The sequence below is a fragment of the Coffea arabica genome, chromosome 6e (genome assembly GCF_036785885.1).
Source record: "Coffea arabica cultivar ET-39 chromosome 6e, Coffea Arabica ET-39 HiFi, whole genome shotgun sequence".
Classification (NCBI taxonomy): Eukaryota; Viridiplantae; Streptophyta; class Magnoliopsida; order Gentianales; family Rubiaceae; genus Coffea; species Coffea arabica.
Window position 1 is genome coordinate 51767872 of NC_092321.1, and position 22994 is coordinate 51790865.

A 22994-nucleotide genomic window follows, 5' to 3' on the forward strand; every position below is an offset into this window, starting at 1 on the left:
ATAAAAAAATATTCAATAATTTTGAAAATCTAGGCGGTGATGCCTCCCCCATGTTCACTATTTTGTAGTCATGCCAAAACATCATTTAGCAAATTTTCCTTTTTTTTTTTTTATTGAATTAAGGACATTATGAACATTATAAACAAAGAGGGAAATTATTAAAAGAGTTTGATAATCGAGCTAGAAAACTTATGGCTGCATAAATAATCAGAATCAGTATTGAACCATAGTCCCGCACATTTTGTTGTACGATGATAGAGATTTAGTCTTGATCTCCTGCAGATAACGTGCCCATTTCACGTTCACAGATAGGCAAGTTATTGGTATAAACAAACAGGGACCAAATTTTTTGATTCAAAGGAATCCAAGCTTCACAAAGGGCAAGGGAGAAATCGGAGGGTTTTGAGAGTCGAATCAAGAATCTTATTATTATTTTACTAATATCCTTATCAGTTAAATTGAGTCTGGAAAATAAACAAGGACCTAATTGCGTATTACTTAAGGCCAGTTTGAGTCCTTTCATTCCCAGAACTAGCCTAATCCAGTATCTATAAGGTTACTGTTAGCCCAGAGAATGTGTAAAGCAATTATGCCATATGCGCACTTCTTTGTCCACTCTTGACATTGAACTGTTGTTTTTAAACACATTCACACTTGAAATTGAAATAGAAAATTGGAGAGAGAAAGGAAATACTAAGGATGAAGAAATGGAGCAAAGGAGAAATGTTGATGCAAAAAAAATAGTACCAACTGTCTAGATGGGTACTAATCGATAAAGCTCCAATAATGTCTTGTCAAGAGAGGTGGGGTTCACTCCTAGGAGAAAGTTCCAATGCTTAAATTAGTATATTTGTTGAGAGATAAAATTTAGAGATAGAAACTCTTTTTTTTTTTTTTTGAAGGAAGATGGAAACTCTTCAAATATTAAATTCTAGAGACAGAATGTAACATTTTTAAAATGAAGAACATAGCTCCCCTTTAATGGAGAATTTAAGTGGGCCTCAATAGGCATTGGAAATATCCTTGATCGGAGCTTAATTTGTCTTGGGTTTGGGCCTTGTTATCTAATTGGAAACCAGTGATTATTCTTGGGTCTAAACATTTTATTGGGCTGGACCTATGGCATTTAGCCTTGATCCAGTAGGTGAATATTTTTCATGAATAATTTAAAAAATCTCCCCTAAGGTTTTTGACACTTTCATTTCCCTAAAATTTCAGAAATACACTAACTTCCCTTGAATTTAAGGATTTGGTAAGTCCAAATCAAACAAAAAGTACTATTAAAATTGTATTTTGAGGAGTGAGATGATAATTTTGCTACATATATGCCTTTTTTTAATTGTCCTCAAGTTATGTTAGTAAATAATGAAATAATTAATAAAAGTCAAGAGGTATAAGTGAAATTCAAAAAGATGCAGTAGTAACAACCTGAAACAATAATGATCTTTGTAACAACTAGTACAAACTAGAACAGCCATATTTTCTGACATTTTCAACAATATATAAAGGACACAACTAACTCTATAAAGTTATCAAATTATTAGTATAAGCATTTGAATCTAGAGTAAAAAAATTAATCCTTTTATTTAGTTGGCAAGGTGAAAGTTAAGTATAGGTGCAGAAAAACATACGGGTCTTAGTTAACAAATTAGCAACAAAGGCATGAATCAGTTTTGTCTCGACATAAGATTTAACAAAACAAGCCAATTAGAAATTCCTTCTATTTCTCTTACTCATAAAATCTTTTTATGGATAATCCCATAGACTTCTTTTAGGGATTCCAATTTGAAAAAAGAATTAATAGCCTGTAGTTCGGTTGTATCAATTATCATTTTAACGATCAACTTCTCACATAATGATATCTATGCTACCTAGTATCGTCATAATATCAGCCAATTTCATTCTTTTAACTAACTGAGGAAGAATTTGCAAATTGATAAAACCCGGTGGACGAATTTTCCATCTCCAAGGAAAAACACTTCGATCTCCTACCAGAAAAATTCCCAATTCTCCTTTTGGTGCCTCAACTCTCACATAAAGTTCTTGTTTCGACAATTCAAAGGTCGGAGAAGGTTTTTTACTAATAAATCGATATTCAAAATCATTCCATTCGGGATCTTTTACTCTATCAATATCAAAACGCCGGATTTCTAAATTCTCATAAGGGCCTCCTGGAATTCCTTCCAGAGCCTGTTGTATAATTTTTATGGATTCTGTCATTTCGCGGATTCGTACTAAATAACGAGCTAATGAATCACCTTTGTTTTGCCATTGAACCTCCCAATCAAATTCGTCATAACACTCATAATGATCAACTTTACGAAGATCCCATTGTATTCCGGAAGCTCGTAGCATTGGTCCTAATAAACCCCAATTTAGTGCTTCTTCTCCACCGATAATGCCTACGCCTTCAACTCGTTCTAAAAAAATAGGATTATGTGTAATAAATTTTTGATATTCAGCAACCCCTGTTAAATCCAAACATCCAAACATCCAAACATTAATCTATCCAGCCATGAGGTAGATCAGCGGCTACTCCTCCTATGCGAAAAAAATTATGCATCATTCGCATACCGGTAGCAGCTTCGAATAGGTCATATATCAATTCTCTTTCTCGAAAAATATAGAAGAAGGGGGTCTGTGCGCCAATATCTGCCATAAAGGGACCAAGCCATAACAAATGGGAAGCGATACGACTCAACTCCAACAAAATGGCTCGGATATAGCTAGCTCTTTTAGGTACTTGAATATTTCCTAATTGTTTAGGTCCATTTACGGTTATTGCTTCTGTGAACATAGTAGCTAAATAATCCCAACGTGTTACATAGGGTAAATATTGTACAATTGTTCGATTTTCCGCAATTTTCTCCATCCCTCTGTGTAAATAACCCAATATTGGTTCACAATCAATAACATCTTCACCATCTAAAGTAACGATGAGTCGAAGAACACCGTGCATTGATGGGTGATGAGGGCCCATATTGACTATCATGAGGTCTTTTCTTGTAGCTGGTACAGTCATAAGTTTTTTACCCATTCATTCTTCCATGAATTGCTGAAAGTGAAAAGAAGTTTATCAAAATTTAAACGAATAAAAAATAAAATAAGTACTTAAAATGACACGACTCTTCCAATTAACGAGTTTTGGTCTCTCGAATACTCAATAGACCAATTAATTCTTTATAACGTACTCTATTTTTTTTTGCCAAATAAGCCAACAGCCGTTGACGTTTTCCCAAAATTTTTCGTAAGCCTCTTTGAGATAAATAGTCTTTTTTGTGCAATTCCAAATGTGAAGTAAGTCTCCGTATCTTATTGGTAAAACGGAATACTTGAAATTCAACAGACCCCCTCTTTTCTTCTTCAGAAATGACTGAAATGAGTGTATTTTTTACCATAAAAGATTGCTACCCCCCCTTTTTACAGATATGTTTTTTTACCGATGAGTAATAATAATGGTATTTATTTTAATGTGGTATATATAATAATTTGAATTTCGTTATGGACTCCTAATTTTATTAATTTACATTAATTAATTCCGTTTTAAATTAAATTTGATTCAGATAGGAATAGAAAAAAGTGATACATTTTTCCATTCAGAAAGGGGCATAATTTAGACCTAAAATGAATAAGATTCTGTTAATTGATTTCTAGGTCTAATTGATACGTTATTGGTTTTATTATCTATATTAAAAGTGAAAATGGGATGTAAAACAGGTCATGTGTGAATCTCTTTCCTTTCATATACCCTACAGGGTAGAGTAGATATACGAAAAATGTACTATCAATGACTTTTCAATCGTGGATACATATATACCCTTAACATACTGAAACGACTGCCGTTATTGGTATCAAACCAATAGCGATTCATACAAGCCAAATCTTCTAATCGATAATTAGGCCAAAGAAAAAACTTTAATTTAATTAATTCTTTTTTATCTTTATCAAGATCTTTCCTTTTGTCCAAAAGTTGACTAGAGTTGTTCTTGGTACAAAATACTGAATTTTTATCAACACTATTCCTATTTTTTGAAGTGAAACAAATTAGGATTCTCAACTCTCTACGGCACCTGGTCGATAAAATATTTTCAGGAACAAGTAAATCAAAACGATTCTTATCAACGTATGTTTGTTCTCGGTATCCTTGATTAGTTTGGTGCTTATTCTTATGAACTACTGAAATACCTAAGATTTGATACATAATAAATTGTCCATCATTTTTTACAGACAGGCGGTCAGGTTCGATAACCAATACTCCCCTTTTGATCAATTCTGTAAGACTTAAATTCTTCTGAATCAGCATTATATCCAAACTCATTTCTCTTCTTTGAATCGAAGATATAGTAATTTTTCTTGGATTTATCAGTCGAAGCAGGAGACAATATATTTTGACATTATTGATCATTCTTTGATTCAAAGCATCGCCCCATCTCAATTGAAAAACTAAATAACGTTTTAGGAAAAAATCCAGTTCTGCTTCCGTTTTACTTTTGTATTGCTTTTTCTTTTTACCCGCTTTTATCTTTGATACTGCATAATCCTCTTCATTATCTTTTTCTTGCTTTGTCTTTTTTTGGGGGAACGGATCCAAGATTCCCCTGTTTTTGTGCATCTGATCTAAGATCTTCTTGGTCCGCAGGGGTTTCTTTTTCTTTTTGATTCTGATTTTTATTCTTTTGTAAGATTCTGATTTCTAAGATCTAAATGACACAATTTTTTGATTGAAATTATGGTTGCTAATTTGGCATGAAACAACCATTATTCTAGTTGAATTAGTCAATCTCATTTATTTAGTAACATAATCTTTTTTTTTATCAAATATTCATTTGTAATAAAGCATAATGTTACAAGGCAGAGTAGTACTTTCACTATATCTTATGTAAGCAATATGGCCCAAATCCCTAATAAGGGAAGTCAGTGTAATTTCTCAAATTTTAGGGGACGTTAGTAAATGTGTTAGAAACTTTAGGGACGTTTCTGAAGGTGTCCCTATTTTTCAGCCGAACAGATCCCGTCCACTCTCAAGCCTAAATTGTCTGGGTTGGGTTTTGTGGGAGTCCAAATCCACTAACGGAAACCAAGATTGATAAGTAGCTAGCACTAAAACTTACTGAGAAAATGCTTGAGAAATATTTTGTAAGAACAATAGGTGGAAAATCACTTTTCCTAAATCTTGAAAAGAATTCCCTTTTCCATCTGAGGGTGTTATTTTCACCTCATAAAAATAGTGTGCCAAATATCTATTATTGTAGATAATTGAAGAGTAGAAAGGAAAAAACTAGAAATTTCCCATGTTGAAACAAAATAATCAACACCCTAAAATAGTGGGCCTTCTTGAATGTATTTTTTGAAGAGTGGAAGCAAACAAGGCGCGCATGATTTGTGCCCCTTGTACTTAGGTATTGCTCATGTACGCCTTATACAAAGTGCAACAATTTATTTATTTTTATTTTTATATTTTCCATTTTTCTTTTTATAAAATAGGGAGGTGCACACTTAATGTGTTTTCCAACAAGGATGCAACCGTGCAACATTTTAAGGTGCAAACTATTTATATTTTTTAATTTTTAATTTTTTATGCTTTGACAAAGAGCCTTTATAGGCTTAAAAAAATTCCTCGTAGGAAACAATCATAATCAAAATTTTAGTAGTCTTCATAGGCAAAAAAATAGTATTGTTTTCCTTTAGAAATAACATTCAAAGTTTTTAACCCCAAAAGAGTTCTTTAGACCTTTTAAAGGTTATCAAAGAGATGTCGGAGCATCCAAGTTGATTTATAATCCAAGGAAATTGATGTTCCATGATATCTCTTGGATCAACTATTTTTTTACTGCTCTTCCTTGACATGCTTCCTATCGACTCTTGTAGAATTTCTCACTTAGAATATTAAGCCTCCATTTAGATTGCTATTTTTAGAAGTTTTTGTAGAAAAATATATTGTAACAATTTAATGAATGTAAAATAAAAAATAATTAGAAAATATGTTCAAGGAAAATGTAAAATTTTTTCTGCGAGAATTGCAATCCAAACAAGGCCTAAGTTTAGACAATATTTTGTACCTTTAAAGGAAGGTGAAGCCTAGTATTCTTGAAATAAATATCCTGTTTTGTCATATTTATTCCCCGTTCGCTTGTAATCCCATATAATTTACTAAACTCAAGTATAATATGCACACAATCAACTAAGCACCTATAGTGTAGAAGCCAAAAAAAATTATATTAAATACCTGTAGAAGAAGAGATAAATATCATAGAACCAATGTAGATGGGAAGCAATTTACACGCATAAGAATATATGTGTGGGAGAAGAGGAATGATATCAATAATAATCTATTAATCACATCATAAGAACAAGATTCTCAATCCTTCACTCTTTTCAACTGATACAATAATATGACTTCCTATTTATAGACTAGATGACTTGATAAACAAGTCTTATAACCATAAGACATTTCCTAATAAGATACTAGTTTCTAAACAATAAAACTACCATAACTTGACTCCAATAGAATTACGAAAACCTTAACTTGACTAAAACACTACTAAACAATAATATGGAAATTTCTAATTTTGAGCCTTAATTTAATATGCCAACATTGCCTCCCTTAAATCAAGCTCTCTCTTCCATCAGGTTCACCACTATCACGATCCATAATCTCCCTTGATTTTTGCTATTGCAATATTCCATGCACCTAGACAGATTTATCTCATCGCTCAACTTATTTTTCACTTGTGAAAATAATCTATGCTTCTGGATAGACTATTTTCGTCGCCCAATTTGATGTCAACTTATTGACAATTCACTTTGTGATTTGCATAATCACAATTTAATTGATAGGATTCTTCTCCAATCTCTATTGTAACATCCACAATCAATCTAACAATTCTCAAACCAATCTTTTGGTCCAATGCTCACAAAGTAGAGACTCCATGGCCAACCTTGTGGTCTAACTCGATCAACTAATTTCTTCCAGCAATTTTTATACTCTAACTCTGATAGCGGAAAATAGCCACAATTAACCCTTGTAATCGGGTCAAGTCTTCAATGTCTACAAGCATTCCAAGATCAATTTCTTGAACATAAGGCTCAAATACCAGATGTAGAACTCAAAAAAATTATATTAAAAAGCTGTAGAAGAAGAGATAAATATCATAGAACCAATGTAGATGGGAAGCAATTTACATGCATAAGAATATATGTGTGGGAGAAGAAGAATGATATCAACAATAATCTATTAATCACATCATAAGAACAAAACTTTCAATCTTTCACTCTTCTCAACTGATACAATAATATGACTCCCTACTTATAGACTAGATGACTTGATAAACAAGTTTTATAACCATAAGAAATTTTCTAATAAGATACTAATTTTTAAACAATAAAACTATCATAACTTGACTCTAGTAGAATTACTAAAACCCTAAGTTAACTAAAACACTACTAAACAATAATATGGAAATTTCTAATTTTGAACTTTGATTTAATATGCCAACATATGGTATCCATTCCTCATCCACTTGTAATCATTTATAATCTACCAACTCAAGGATAACTTGCACATAAGCAACACCATTAGTAACAATATTTGTTATATCAATGATTGAATTTACAAAATCAACGAAACTCCTTTAATTCGTCATTAATTTAACTAATTAATCAATTCATATTTATAGATGAAGATTTGCATTAAACATTGCATTATGATTATTAAGTAATACAAAAAGTCAAGTGGTTTAACCTTATCTTTCGGTGCTCAGTTACCTTGTAAATGTTATCTTTTTATCTCACTATATTATGATTAGCATAGAAGTACAGAACTACTGCCAACTTCAATGAAGGTTAATCACTTTTCTTGCTCTTGAAATATAACCATCTTGAAGTGAAAATTTGAGACACTTCAAATTTCACTTCTACGTTGCTAGAGATTTCAAAGTCTATTTCAATAAGAGCCTATAAGGCTAAATCCTTTACTGATCACCATGTTTCCATATTTCATGTCATACCCAATCTCTCCGTACAAACTACTATGTTACAAGCAGTAATAGGGTCAAATTATAACAATCTGTACTCAAAATACCAAGGTGATCTTAAGTCTAAAAATCACGTACACAATCGTTCACGAAAAGAACATTCATTGGCACTTAAATAGTTATTTATACAGCATTTTTTAGGTGGTCAGTTCAATGTACTTGTAATCTTACAAACATCTAGATACTAACGCAGGTGTTTCTACACCATATTCGATGAGTATAACTACTCCCTTCAGAAGGAAGCAATATAGTACATGCTAATATATCTGAGTTAGCAATGCTTGTTGTTGCCAATACTATGACTATGGACATTTAAGAATAACATCTTGAATTTAGTAAGATTCTCATGATTATAACTCTTTATGATTCTTCTGCATAGTAATTATTTTAAGGGTTTTATCATTTCTATTGTGTAGAACAATATGCAAAATTATAAAATGATAAAGATGTCATGAATAGGGGTGCAGAGAAATCGAGTAGCTTGAATCGAACTCACAAGTAACTTGGTTAGCTACTTGACTCGAGCTCAATCAAAATCGAGCTTGAGTCGAGTCTGAGCTACTCGCTTGAGCTAACGAGTCAAGCTCGAGTAGTTAGTAGGTGAAATTGTAAGCTTGATGAGTAGCTCAAGCTTGGTAGCATTTTATGTAATATATATTTTAATTATTAATTTACTCTTTTAGGTTTGTTAGTTACAATATTTACGAGCCTAACAAGTTATGTTGTAGTATTAATGAAGGGTGAATAAGTAATTTTTGCTTGAGAAATATAATGAAATGATTAAAAGTGAAAACAAAAAAAGGGTAAAATACAAAAAAACTCCCTATGATTTGACAAATATTCAATTTAACTTTCTCTGATTTGAAAACCTACACTATAACTCCCTGTGATTTTGACTAAATTGAAAATTGGATAGAAAGCATAAACTCTAATGGTTGTGTGTGAAATATCAATATTGCCCCTACTATACGTGAGATGCTTTCCATTCAATTTTCAATTTAGTCGAAATCGTAGGGAGTCATAGTGTAATTTTTCAAACCAGAGGGAGTTAAATTGAACATTCAACCAACCATAAGGAGTTCATTTATATAAAGACAATATTGACATTTCATGTATAATCGTAAGATTAGATGCTTTCCGTCCAATTTCAATTTAGTTGAAATCACAGGGAATTATAGTGTAGGTTTTCAAACTAGAGGGAGTTAAATTGAACATTTAGCAAACCACAAGGAGTTTTTGGGTATTTTGCCCAAAAAAAATAGAAACTCCTTCGTTCCTCTTCACTCTCATTCTTTAGCTCATCCTCTCAACTCTAACAAGTCACAAATTAGAGACTCTTACAAGGCAGCCGTGACATTTCGAGCTTTAAGCACTTCGGCTAATCTTCCTTCTTCCTTCTCCTGGACTTGGAGGCTACAAGCTCAGAATTGAGTCAATGGTTCGCCTTTGAGTAAAGGGTTTGAAATCAAACCAAAACCCACCAATTTCAACAGCTACATTTGACAAATTGACGTATTTATTGTGCATTTGTGTAGTAAATATGTGCATTATGAGGTTAAATTTTATAAATTCGGTATTAATTTTTAATCCCGAAACCCTAACAAAATATTGGGGGCTGCAATCGAATAGATTTCATTTGCGTATCCCATTCCTTCTCCATAGCTGTACTGGAACTTTGAAGAAATAGAGGTTAGCTCGATTCCTTCAACAAGTGATTTGGTAGTTGGTGCGACAGCTGCGAGAATTGGTAAGTTTGTTGACATTGGCTCTAAACATGCTTTCTATTTTTGCATTGATGTGAAAATGCACCGGCTTCAGAAATTTGCTTATATATCTCAGTTGGAATGTTAACAAGCTAGTATAATTAGATATTGTCATATCTATGTACCTGTTGGGTCATGGTTATACAATTAAGACAAGTTGCTTAGTTAAACATGATGAGTAGATTACTAATTTCTATATACTTGCTAGGCAAATCATGTTGGTTTTTGATACTACATTGTAAGCCAAATAGCTTATAAATAAATAGTAACAACTTGGTTATCACCATGAATACTTGAATAGTTGAATACATACTATGATCCAATTTGACAACTAAATGCAACTAACTTTTTGTACTTTCAAGCATAAATGGACTACCTAAGTTATGAAAACAGGATTTATAATCATAGGGGGCTCATAACAGGATTTATGGCTAGCTGATGGAAACAAAAACATAAAATATTTGAATAGATAAACATTTTAGGTACTTCTAAAGTTGCTAAAGGTTACTGAGTGCATTAAACTAGGTAGAGATGCCCCTTTTTTGTTCTTGTTTATAATTCAAAAACCAACAAATATGGGCATGTTATTGAATATCTTGTATATCCAATTGTGAATAACTAGTTAAAAGAACTTTGTTTGGACAAAAATTTCAATTTTTGCCAATGGCAGAAGCTTTGTTTGGTTTGAAACTTTGTATATCCTTTCTTATTTATGGCATTTTATTTCGGCATTCAAAATCTAATTATGGGATTCATAAACTGAATTTTAAAGGCATGTCTATTAGTCCACCCGAGGTTTCTTCAATACCATGTGTGTTTGGAGCTAATTCATCCACTCCAGTAATGATTGACTGCTCAGTATTTGTAAGCCATGACACTTGTGATCCCACTCCTATGGATGTTGAAATACAACAAGGGCGAATCGGAGACACCAATAGGCAACAAGGAGATGAAGCTGATGATGATAGTAAATTTCGAGTACCAAAAATGTATAAAACATCTGAGGCATGGGATGATGATAGGGTGAAAATTGTAGTGCATTTATATTTATAAGTTGCTAGTTAATCATGTTATTTGAGCTTTATCTTGAGTATAAACTACTTAATTTTGCTCTTATATTGTTTTAATAGGTGAAAAGCTCAATTGGAGGGAAAATGGAATAAAAACATGGCGCAAAACAGCAATGGAAAAGGAAAAGGTCAAGAGAAAGAGGTTTTGCAAGATTGACATGTTTCAGTATTTTGGCAATAACTTGAGCTACATAAATTGGATTGAGATAATTCTTAATTCAATTTTAAACCAAGAGAATTTTCTACAAATCTTATGAAGGCATCAAAGTCCAGCTCTCATGTTATCATAGTCAAAAATCCAAATTACTAAAGTATAGTTGCACTGCGATGCTCTTATGACCAGGTCTTAGTATTTTAGGCATATCTCAATGTCCAGGCCTCCAAATCACTTCATGCTTGTGGGATTGGAAAGATAATTCAAAGAATTAAAACTTTTGTGTTTCGGTCAAGAACTGATTTGGCCTATTTGATAGAGTTTTGGGGCTTCAAAAGTGATCTACATGTGGATCTGTACTGGTCCTCGGGCAGATCCATGACCGGCGCAGGACATTGCAAGGAACTTCATGCCGGACATCTTCAAATTCTTTTATATTTTGAGCTTGGCCAATGACCGGTGCTAGATATTAGGCAGATCTTCATCTAAAAAATGTGCAAAAACGTGACTTTTTGAGTCCAATAACACCTATTCTTACCTTGTTTAGGATATATCTTCAAGAAGCTATAAATAGCAGTTCTTCAGGATATATCTTGTTTAGGATATATCTTCAAGAAGCTATAAATAGGGGTTCTTTAGGTTGTTTTTAGGGTGGAAAGCATTAGTCTAGGTTAGTTTTAACATCTTTTTATAGTTTATTCTTAAGAGATCAAGATCAAATGGAGGCAAATTAAGAAGTGCGCAAGGAGAAGATTGGAGCAAACAACTGAGAAGTTTTCTTAATATTTTTCTTATCTTTGTAGCAACTCTTTGAATTCGTGGTTATAATTTCCAAATCATATTGAACTAAATTATTTCTAGGGTTTTATGAAGGATTTTGATTTATTTTCTAGTTTAATTTCTTGCCTTTTGCTATGATTTATCTATCTTGATTTAATTACGTGTTTATGTTTAGCTACCATAAGCATGCTCTTAGGGTTTGTATTGAACTGAGAAAGGATGTATAACCGTGCACTAAATAGATAAACATACTTAGTCTCACGAGAGTAGGTTAGGATTTGTATGATGCACTTATATCGCCAAGGTTCTTAAAGGGTTTAATTGAATACTTGCGATCTCAAGAGAGACGTAGGATTTAATTAGGCATACTTTAGATGTATTGAGAGATAATCTAAAATACAATTGTATGATGCTCATGATTTATTGAGAAATGAACTAGATAATTGACTCAAATTTTGGATTAAAACCTGAAACCCTAGACTCGTGTCTATTGTCTTCTAACCACTATTTTATTTGAATTGATTATTATTTTATTGTTTAGTTAGAAAATAACACTCTTTGAATTTAAATTTTGTTATTTTAGAATAATTAAAGTAGAAAATTAACTCATCCTTGTGGGTTCGACCCCTGGAATAATCTAGATGATTTTATTACTATGATTGACTCTGTGCACTTGCAGAAATTCATTGATCAGGTTTTTGGTTCCGTTGTTAGGGAATGATACTTAATTTTTCTACTTTAGTTATTTTTATTTTCTTTTATTTATTTTGTTGTTTTCTAGTTCTTCACTTTAGATTTTGATTTTTTTTGCTTAGGTGCTTAGTGTATGACTCGATCTCACAAAGGTGGCTTGGATTTTGACCCAGAAATTGAAAAAATTGCAAAGTATTTTAGGAAGCAGACTTGCTTACAAAAACAACCTTTGCAACTATCTTCACAGGATTCCATATTGCCTTGCAAATAGTTGAATCGGATAGTTCAAACAAATTTGAGATGCCAGATGAGATTAGGAATAATGGCAATAATCAACAGCAGGTAGTTCAACCACTTGTAGGACTTCGTTTGAAGGACATCCAACGTCCTGTTATTGCAGCCTCCCTACACAGCATCAGGCTAAGTGAAGGAGCAAGGAACAATGAGTTCAAAACGGTAAAGTTTAGCATGTTACCCGCTTTCCACGGTTTAACCAATGGAGACCCGCTCTCCTTCATAAGGAAATTTTATTCAGTGGTCCAAACTTTCTCTTTGAGTGGAGTCTCAGAGGATGACCTAAGGATGAGGTGTTTTCCATATTATCTCAAAGACTGTGCTAAATCTTGGTTACTTCATCCACCTGAAGGATCTTTGAGGACATGGAAAGATGTTTATAACATCTTTATGAACAAGTACTACTCACCTCAGAAGACCATCGATTTAAGGAACAAGATTTGGACATTTTCATAAATGGATGGAAAGCTAATACATGAAGCATAGGAGTGCTTTAAGTTACTACTTTCTCAATGTCCTCACCACCAATATTCATTGATGTTGCAAGTTTAATTTTTCTATGATGGGTTAACCTTAACAACCCAGAATATGGTGGATATAGTTGCAGGAGGATATATTGATGATAAAACCTTAGAGGATTTAGTTGCTTTGTATGAATTGTTGGCAAGTAATTCTCAACAAAAGGTAATTTGGAGTAAGAGAGTGGGAATGCATGAATTGAATGTGCCACGGGATTTGAGTTCACAGGTTGCTAAATTGAGTCATTAGATGCAGTTGCTTTTAAATTGGGTAACTCAATCTCAAGAACCATGTGCTTATTGTCATATGTATGGACATTCGGCTGTTGATTGCTACAATAGAGAACCTCCCACCATGGTAGAAGACGTCAATTTTACTGGAGCATATGGTGGATAGAAATTTCAGCCAAGGAATGATCCTTTTTCCAACACATATAATGAAGATGGAGAAACCATCCTAATCTTTCATGGAAGGATCAAGGGGTTAGACCTATGGGACCACCTGGGTTCCAAAATTTGCAGCCAACTTCTCAATTTTCTCCCCAACTTGCTCAGGAGAAGAAGTTCAATTTTGAAGAAATAATACTGCAGTACATGCATAAGATGGACCAATTCGATAGACTTGCCCAATCTCAACAAGCCTCTATTCAAAATCTTGAAAGGCAGATTGGTTAGCTGGCAAAGACAGTAACTGAAAAGGTACAGGACAATTGCCTAGCAGCACTAAGCTGAACCCAAAAGAAACTACTATGGCCATGACTCTTCGTTTGGACAAAGTATTGGATGATCCTATCATTAACCCCAAGACTGAACTTAGTGAAAACCAAGATAGGAGCGGAACTGTTATTGAAAGTGAAGGAACTGGAGATTCGGAGAATGGTTCAAGTGAAAAGACTCAAGGTAAAGATAGTCAATGCATGAAGGTGCTTGAGGTGAAACCTTATGTGCCGCCTATCCCTTCCCGCAAAGGCTTAAGAATAAGGCAACTGACGAGTAATATCTAAAGTTTGTGAAGATGCTCAAGAAACTTCAAGTGAACATGCCTTTTTCTAAAGTTCTTGCTAATATACTTGCTTATGTAGAGTTCTTGAAAGGAATAGTGTCCAATAAAAAGAAGTGAGAAGACTTTATAGAGGTGTCTCTTACTAAAGAATGTAGTGCAGTGCTACAAAATCGTCTTCTTATCAAGATGAAAGATTCAAGGAGTTTTACTGTGTCTTGTCAATTTGAACATATTCTTGTTGATAAATGTTTGTGTGGCCTTGGATCTAGTGTTAATTTGATACCTCTATCATTTTTCAAGAAATTAAAGTTTGCCAATTTGGGGTCTACTCAAGTGATTCTACAACTGGCTGATCGTTTAGTGCATTATCCTATTGGTATTGTAGAAGATCTATTGATTAAAGTCGGTAAATTTTATTTTCTTGCCGATTTTCTTATTCTTGACATGGAGGAGGAAATTTTGTATACCAATTATCCTTGGTAGAGAGTTTTAAGCTACAGGAGGGGCTAATATAGACTTATTAGAGGGGAAATTGACTTTAAGGGTTGGTAAGAAAAAGCAAGAATTTAATATTTTTGAACCCCTAAATTACTCTTCTTATGAATCTTGTTCATATCTTAATGCTACTGACAATTTATCCGGGGAAAAGTATGATACAAAACAAGGTTTTGAGTTGATGCTCGAGTCAAATCATTGCTAGTATTCCTCTTGGGTGGTTCGAAAGAAAGTTTTTGATGACCAATGTTATGGAAAATCTCATGTGCATGCACTGAATGGAGTGGAATCATCTGAGCCATTTCATCCATCATAATCACATTGGCACCATCTGGTTGAAGACGTTAAACTTAGAGCTTTTCGGGAGGTAACCCGACTTTTTTCTAATTTTATTTATTAAATATTTTTCTTTTGTTTGGGATTAATGGTGCTGGATTTAACTCCTACTTGTAGTGTTTTCTTGTCTTTATATAGTTTGGTAGGATGGTTTCCTGAACTTGACTATTAGATGGTAACTAACAACTTTTCTCACCCCACTTGGTTTTTGGTACTCTATTTGTTATCAGGGGAGTTTCACTTATAGCTTTTTTCTTGTAATTATTTCTTTATTTTATCCCCCAACATTGAGGATAATGTTGTCTTAAGTGTGGGGGAGGGGTGAAGGATTAAAGTAAAATTTTTGTTCTTATTGTCTATTCCTTGATGTACAATGGCTTATATTTCAAAAGTTATTATTATTAAAGTTTATTTGTATGAATATATTAAGTGTTAAATAGTGTTGCTTTAGAGTTCTCTTTGGTGAATATTTGATAATTTGAGATTTTTTTGAATTTTTGGCTAATTTTTCTAGGTATTGTAAATATTTTCCTATCATTTTTCTTGTGAATTTGGCCTAATTATTAATTTTTGTTCTCCATATTATTGGGATATGAAGTAGGCTTTTATATTCTTATTTGTGCTTATATGTTTATTTTATTAATTTGACTATACTCCACTAGTTATCGTTGCCTAGTAACCGAGAGTCTTCACCTAAAAGTGTTGACTTTCGTGTCAAAAAGTGATGATAGTTATGAGTATGTGATTCTTTAGCTATGAAAAGTAGAGTAACCGAGCTCTATTACTTGGGAGATGTTGGAGTTCACGTCAAAAGGCTTGAATGGCTGAGAATTAAGTACCTTCCCCTTATTAAAATGTGAAAAAGCTCAAGTGTGGGGGAATTTGAAAGAAATAAAGAAAAATAAAGAAAAAAGGAAACAAAAGTGTGGATTATAATAATATTTTGTGGATCCATGTGGCTATTTGTTTGAGATTTTGCTTAATAGTTGGGCCATTTGCGAGTAAATGCTTGTTAAATATTTTATATTCCTAATTTAGTTAGATAGAGTTGAAAGGGTTGAGGTATTAAAAATTAACCGAAAATGTATCTCTTTAGTTTTCATTATTAGCACTTGACACTTGGTTAGAATGGTTGCTTTAATAATTATCACCTTGAATATAGTCATTGTTTGTATTTAATTGGTTTTGTTCTTGTGCTTGAGGACAAGCACAGACTAAGTGTGGGGACGTTTGAGAGAGTGTAAATTGTAGTGCATTTATATATATAAGTTGCTAGTTAACCATGTTATTTGAGCTTTATCTTGAATAAAAACTATTTAATTTTGCTATTATATTGTTCTAATAGGTGAAAAGCTCAATTAGAGGGAAAATAGACTAGAAACATGAGGTGAAGAAGCAATGGAAAGGAAAAGGTCAAGAGAAAGAGGTTTGGAAGGATTGATATGTTTCAGTATTTTGGTGATAACTTGAGTTACATAAATTGGATTGAGATGATTCTTGATTGAATTTGAAGCTAAGAGAATTCTCTACAAATCTTATAAGACATCAAAGTCCTGCTCTCATGTTTTTAGAGTAAAAAATCCAAATTACTAAAGTATAGTTGCACTGAGATGCTTTTACAACCAGGTCTCAGTATTTTTGGCATATCTCAACGTCTAGTCCTCCAAATCATTGATGCTTGTGGCATTGGAATGCTAATTCAATGGGTTAAAACTTTTGTGTTTTGACCAGGAACTGATTTGGCCTATTTGATTGGGTTTTGGGGCTTCAAAAGTAATATGTGTGTGGATTCATACCAATTCACGGGCGGATCCATGACTGGCGCCAGACATTGCAAGGAACTTTGCACCGGATATCTTCAGATTCTTTTGTATTTTGAGCTTGGTCCGATGACTAGTGCTGGATATTGAGCCAGTCTTCATCCCAAAAACGTGCGAAAATGTGATTTTTTGAGTCCAATAAAGCATATTCCTATCCTGTTTAGGATGTATCTTCAAGAAGTTATAAATAAGGATTCTTTAGGTTGTTTTTAGGGTGGAAAACATTAGTCTAGGTTAGTTTTAACATCTTTTCATAGTTTATCCTTGAGAGATTAAGATCAAATGGAGGCGAATTAAAGAACACGCAAGGAGAAGATTGGAACAAGCAACTGACAAGTTTTCTTACTCTTTTTCTTATTATTGTAGCAACTCTTTGAATTTGTGTTATAATTTCCAAATCATGTTGAACTAAATTATTTGTAGAATTAGGGTTTTTATCAAGGAATTTGATTCATTTTTCTAGTTTAATTTCTTGCCTTTTGTTATGATTTATCTATCTTGATTTAATTACATGTTTATATTTGTCCACCATAGGCATACTTTTAGGGTTTGTATTGAACTGAGAAGAAATATACAACCATGTACTAGATAAATAAACATACTTAGCCTAATCATGAAAGTAGGTTAGGATTTGTATGATGTACACATTAACATCTGCACTATCTCTAAAGCAAGTGAAGTGTGGTGGGAATCAATCACCCTAGTTCCAGCACTAAAGGTGGCCTCAGATGCAACTGTAGTAGGCCAGATGCGACGGTAGTGATTGGAATGGCCAATACATCAGCCACCAACTGAGAGAGTACCGAGTATGCTGACCGGTTGATTATCTACCAATCTAAACAGTTGAAATCCTTTGGATTTTGTCCAGTTGGCTGGCGAGACTTGTCTAGGTAATCCACTGACTCGCTCTTGTGGGCATTGGACTCAAGTTCACCATAATACTTATCCAAATCATGCCAATAGTCGGCTAATGCTTGAGGTGGACCCTGGATAGAAGATGTAGCATTTATTGAAGAATCTGTCCCCATACTTCCACTGGAAGCCATAGCAACGTACTCATCATAAACCCCAAAGATGGCTTTTCGAACTTTTGTGATATTCTCTTGAGCTTCATATGTTGAATATATCTTAGGGAAGGTGAACTCTATTGCTTGCGTTTCTTGTCTTGGATTCAAGATAGCTGCAATGGACAACAATAAATTGTATTTGCTCTAGTATTTGTCAAACTTGAGCTATATTCTTGTAATCATAACACAGACAAAATCATCCACTCATGCATCCAAGAGTTTCTTCACATTTAAAACCTTCGGGAGGAATAGGTTGTTGGTTGGATAGTCACTCCCTAAAATTATGTGTGTGGCTGTGTAGAATTTCATTAAAATGGTGCACACTTTCTCAACTTTCTCCCAATCCTCTGAAGATGGACACAACTCATAAAGGGACTCTCAAACTTGGAAATGAGGATAGACCTCCTTATATTTTATAGCACAACTCAACATTTCATATGTTGAATTCCACATTGTCCTTCAATCGTGAGGCAATTTTTCTTAGGTATTTGAAGTTGTTGAGCAATTTCTGCAAATAACAATGCCTTGCCATCAAACTTGTTCACAAAATCCACACTATCTCGGATATTTTCATAAATATCTACTATCTCCTTCAGGCCATCTTGAGCCATAAGGTTCAACACATGGGCACAACAATGAACATGAAACAGTTTTCCTCCACCCAATAGCATCTTACATCTGCTGAAATCATGTTTCAATAGTTTCACAGCCATATCATTGTTCGAGGCATTGTCAACAGAAATAGTGCAAATTTTTCCCTCAATTCCCCAATCCTTTGCACACTTGAAAATTGCATTCGAAATCTCAACTCCTCGACGAGGTGGTGGAATATGAACAAAATCTAACACCTTCTTTTGAAGCTTCCAATATCCATCAATCCAATGTCCGATCACCATCATAGATTAAATTTTCTAATTCTTTGATTTCCACATATCGGTGGTCAAGCTCACTTTCTGTACATGCATCAGCAAGTTCTTCAACTTCTTTTTCTCTATCTCATACACTTGTTTACAATCTTTTTTAGTTGTCATTCATGAGATCTTCTGCCACTCCGGCCACTCACATTTCTTCATTAGGTTGAAACTCTCTACCTCTAAAATTGTGGAAGGGTGTTCGTGCATCAAGATCCAATACGCAGCAGCCTTCTTTCGTGATTCCATATCGAATTTGCCCGTGTGCATGCTGATACAATTGAAAAATGCTCATCTACCTACTAAAAGTTTATCTTTGTTTGTTGCTTGGTCTTTCTAAGCTTGGCTTTTCTAATGGGATAGTTTTATTGATGCCCTCACCTGCTGCTGGTTTATTTAGTTTTGCCCCGGTTTAGTTTCTTGCCACAATATTTACATATGGCATAATATATGCCATTTTCTTCCAAATCATTGAAGTCGTCCCATGCCTTAGATGTTTTATTCCTTTAAGGTACTTGAAATTTACTATCATCTTCTTCTTCATCTCCTTGTTGCCTATTGGTGTCTCCGGTTCCCCTTGTTGTGTTTCACCATCCACGGGAGTGGGACCACGGTTGTCATAGTTTACAAATACTGGGCTGTCAATCATTACTAGAGTTGATGAATCGGCCTCAGACACACGTGGTATTAAAGAAACCTCAAGCAGACTAATAAGAATACCTTTAAGAAAAAAATTCAGCTTATGAATCCCATAATCAGATATGAATTCCAAAATAAAATGCCATAAATAAGGAAGGACATACAAAATTTCTAACCAAAGAAAGCTTCTGCCATTGGCAAAATTGAAATTTCTGTCCAAACAAAGTTTTCTTAACTAGTCATTCATGACTGGATGTACAAAATTTTTCAATAACATGGCCATAATTTCAGGTTTTGAATTATAAACAAGAACAAAAAAAAGGGGCATCTCTACTTAGTTTAATGCACTCAGTAACCTTTAGCAACTTCAGAAGTACCTAAAATGTTTATCTAAACAAGTATTTTCTGTTTTTGTTTCCTTCAGCTGGCCATAAATCTTGTTATGAGCCCTCTGTGATTATAAATCCTATTTTCATAACTTAGGCAGTCCATTCATGCATGGAAGTAGAAAAGGTCAGTTGCATTTAGTTGTCAAGTTGGATCGCAGTATGTATTCAACTATTCAAGTATAGCACACTAATAGCCAGGCTGTTACTATTTATTTATAAGCTGTTTGGCTTACAGTGTAGAACCAGAAACCAACATGATTTGCCTACCAAGTCTACAGAAATTAGTAAACTGCACATCATGTTTAATTGAGCAACTTATCTTAATTGTACAACAATGACCCAACAGGTACATAGATACAACAATATCTAATTATATTAGCTTGTTAACATTGCAATTGAGTATATAAGCAAATTTCTGAAGTCAGTGCACTTTCACATCAACAAAAAAAAAAAATAGAAAGCATGTTTAGAGCCAATGTCAACAAACTTACCAATTCTTGTAGCTATTGAGCTGCCCTACATTTCTCCGAAGTTCCAGTACAGCTACGGAGAGGTAATGGATATGCAAATGAAATCTATTCAATTGCAACCCCCAATTTTTTTGTTAGGGTTTTGAGATTAAAAATTAATACCAAATTTATAAAATTTAACCTAATAATGCACATATTTACTACACAAATGCATAATAAATACCTCAATTTTTCAAATACAGCTACTAAAATTGGTGGGTTTTGATTTGATTTCAAACCCTTGCTCGAAGATCTGCCGCTGCAACCTACTCAATTCTGAGCTCGCAGCCTCCAAGTCCAGGAGATGGAAGAAGGAAGATTAGTTGAAGCGCTTAAAGCTTGAAATGTCACGGCTGCCTTGTGAGAGTTTTTGATTTGTGATTTGTGAGAGTTGAGAGGATGAGCTCAAGAGTGAAAGTGAAAAGGAATGAAGAAGAAAAACAAAGGAGTTTCTATTTTTTCTTTTTCACTTTTCATAATATCATACTCCCTCCATCCCAATTATTTAGTCATGTTTCGGAAATCCAATTTTTTAAAAATAGTGGTTTGATTGGATGTTTGTGTTTCTCTTTCCAATTTTACCCCCACAAATTCAAAATTTAAATTTTAATGGTAGCATGCATATGATTAGAAAGAAGGGCTATATTGGAGAGAGAGACTAAAAAGTGTTTTGATTTTTCCAATATGACAAATGTTTTGGGACATTCCAAAATAGAAAGTATGACATTTTCAATGGAATGGAAGGAGTATTTCTCAAGCAAAAATTACATATTCACCCTTCGTTAATACTACAATATAACCCATTAAACTAGTAAATATTGTAACTAACAAACCTAAAAGAGTAAATTAATATTTAAAATATAAATTACATAAATGCTACCGAGCTTGAGCTACTCGTCGAGCTTACAATTTCACCTGCTAACTACTCAAGCTTGACTCATTAGCTCAAGCAAGTATCTTGAACTCGACTCGAGCTCGACTGTGATTGAGCTCGAGTCGAATAGTTGGACCAAGCTACTCGTGAGCTCGATTCAAATTACTCGATTTCTCTGTACCCCTACGCACTACTAGTCCCTTTCTTCTCATCTTCTCATCTTCTATACTTTCCACCAAGTCTTTTGTTTTCAAGATTTTTTTGGTAGGTGCAATTGAGATGAATTTATATTCTTGAATTTACAGTTTAAAAAATTTATCTGTGAAAATCTAGTTCTTTGAAAATATTTAACTTTTTATCAAGTAATGTTTTAAATTAGTTCATGAGAATTCTTTCTTTGAAAATATTTAACTTATTATGCACTGTTAGTGTATACACACACGCACACACACACATATATACACACACACACACATATATATATATATTATTGAACTGGAGTCCATAGCATCGATGTGATTGGTTGAACTGTGACTTGACCACCTCATCGGTTCATTTGTTGGTCCAAATTTCAAAACATTGCTTCCTTTTCCCTTTCCTTCTTTTTGCTTTCTCTGTGTTCTTCTTCACAAAAACATCCGATCAAATCTCACTCAACAAAGATTTTTAGACCAAATATCATAGTTCTTTGCCTCAAATTTCATATTCAATACTCTCAATGATGTTTACCAAAATAAAAAACAATCGAAAATCAAAACCGCCCCTTTGTTGATTATGTATATCCCAAATGCTCTTCACCTATTAAACCAAATGGTCAATTTGGATGGGTTGGCATATGACATATCAAAGTTCAATATATTTATGATGAATATATTCGTTTAACAGTTCAAACGCAATAAAAACTCAAACCCAAGATTCAACTCTCTTTGTCAAGCTTAGTCTCCACCCACATCAAAAACAAGTAAGTTTCTCTGGGTACTTCTTTTCTTGTTCTCCACGGCCCAAGTGGAAACGATTGGTGCATGATTCTGAGAGGGAGCCACTGCTACGGCGAAATGAGACGACCATGGCTGTGTATAGTCAAGTTCATGGTAGTCTTTTGACCATTCACACTTTAATTGGCCATAATGCTCCCGAATGAATCATTTGGACCTGTCATTTCCTTCCCACTAATTATTCAAAGTACTAATTCTAGCTTTTGTTCTCTTAATGGCAGTGCCACGTTAAACTAAGCATCGCATTTCAACTTTAGTAGATGTGAAGAAGAATTTGATCGACTAACAAATGATATTGTATGTCAAAGGTCAAACTGTAATTTGCATAGCATTTCAATGGTGTTAAACTTTGTTAGAAGTAGATAACAGAAATACGAGGTAATTCACAGTTCAATTTCTTTTTTTATTAATTAAAACTAAATATCAGCTTTTGTGTTATTGAGTTGGCATGGACATATACTAAAACAGATGAATTTATGAAAAATACAAAGACACGAAAATAATTTATGTCATTGTGTATCCAAATGTATCTATATGCTTGTGTGTACATAAAAAATTGCATTAATATTAATACCAATAAAAATGAGGCAAAATGGGATCCAATATGATGCATTGGAACTTCGCAGCAGCCATGATTTCTTTGAACTTTCG

At 33.6% G+C, this 22994-nt stretch overlaps 1 non-coding gene across 1 annotated transcript; it reads right to left on the reverse strand.

Moving 5' to 3' along the window:
• Window positions 1-13210: 13210 nt before the first annotated feature.
• On the reverse strand, window positions 13211-13317 carry LOC113694365 (small nucleolar RNA R71). The gene has a single exon (XR_003449322.1). It is a non-coding gene; the product is annotated as a small nucleolar RNA R71 (small nucleolar RNA).
• Between the last annotated feature and the right edge of the window lie 9677 nt (window positions 13318-22994).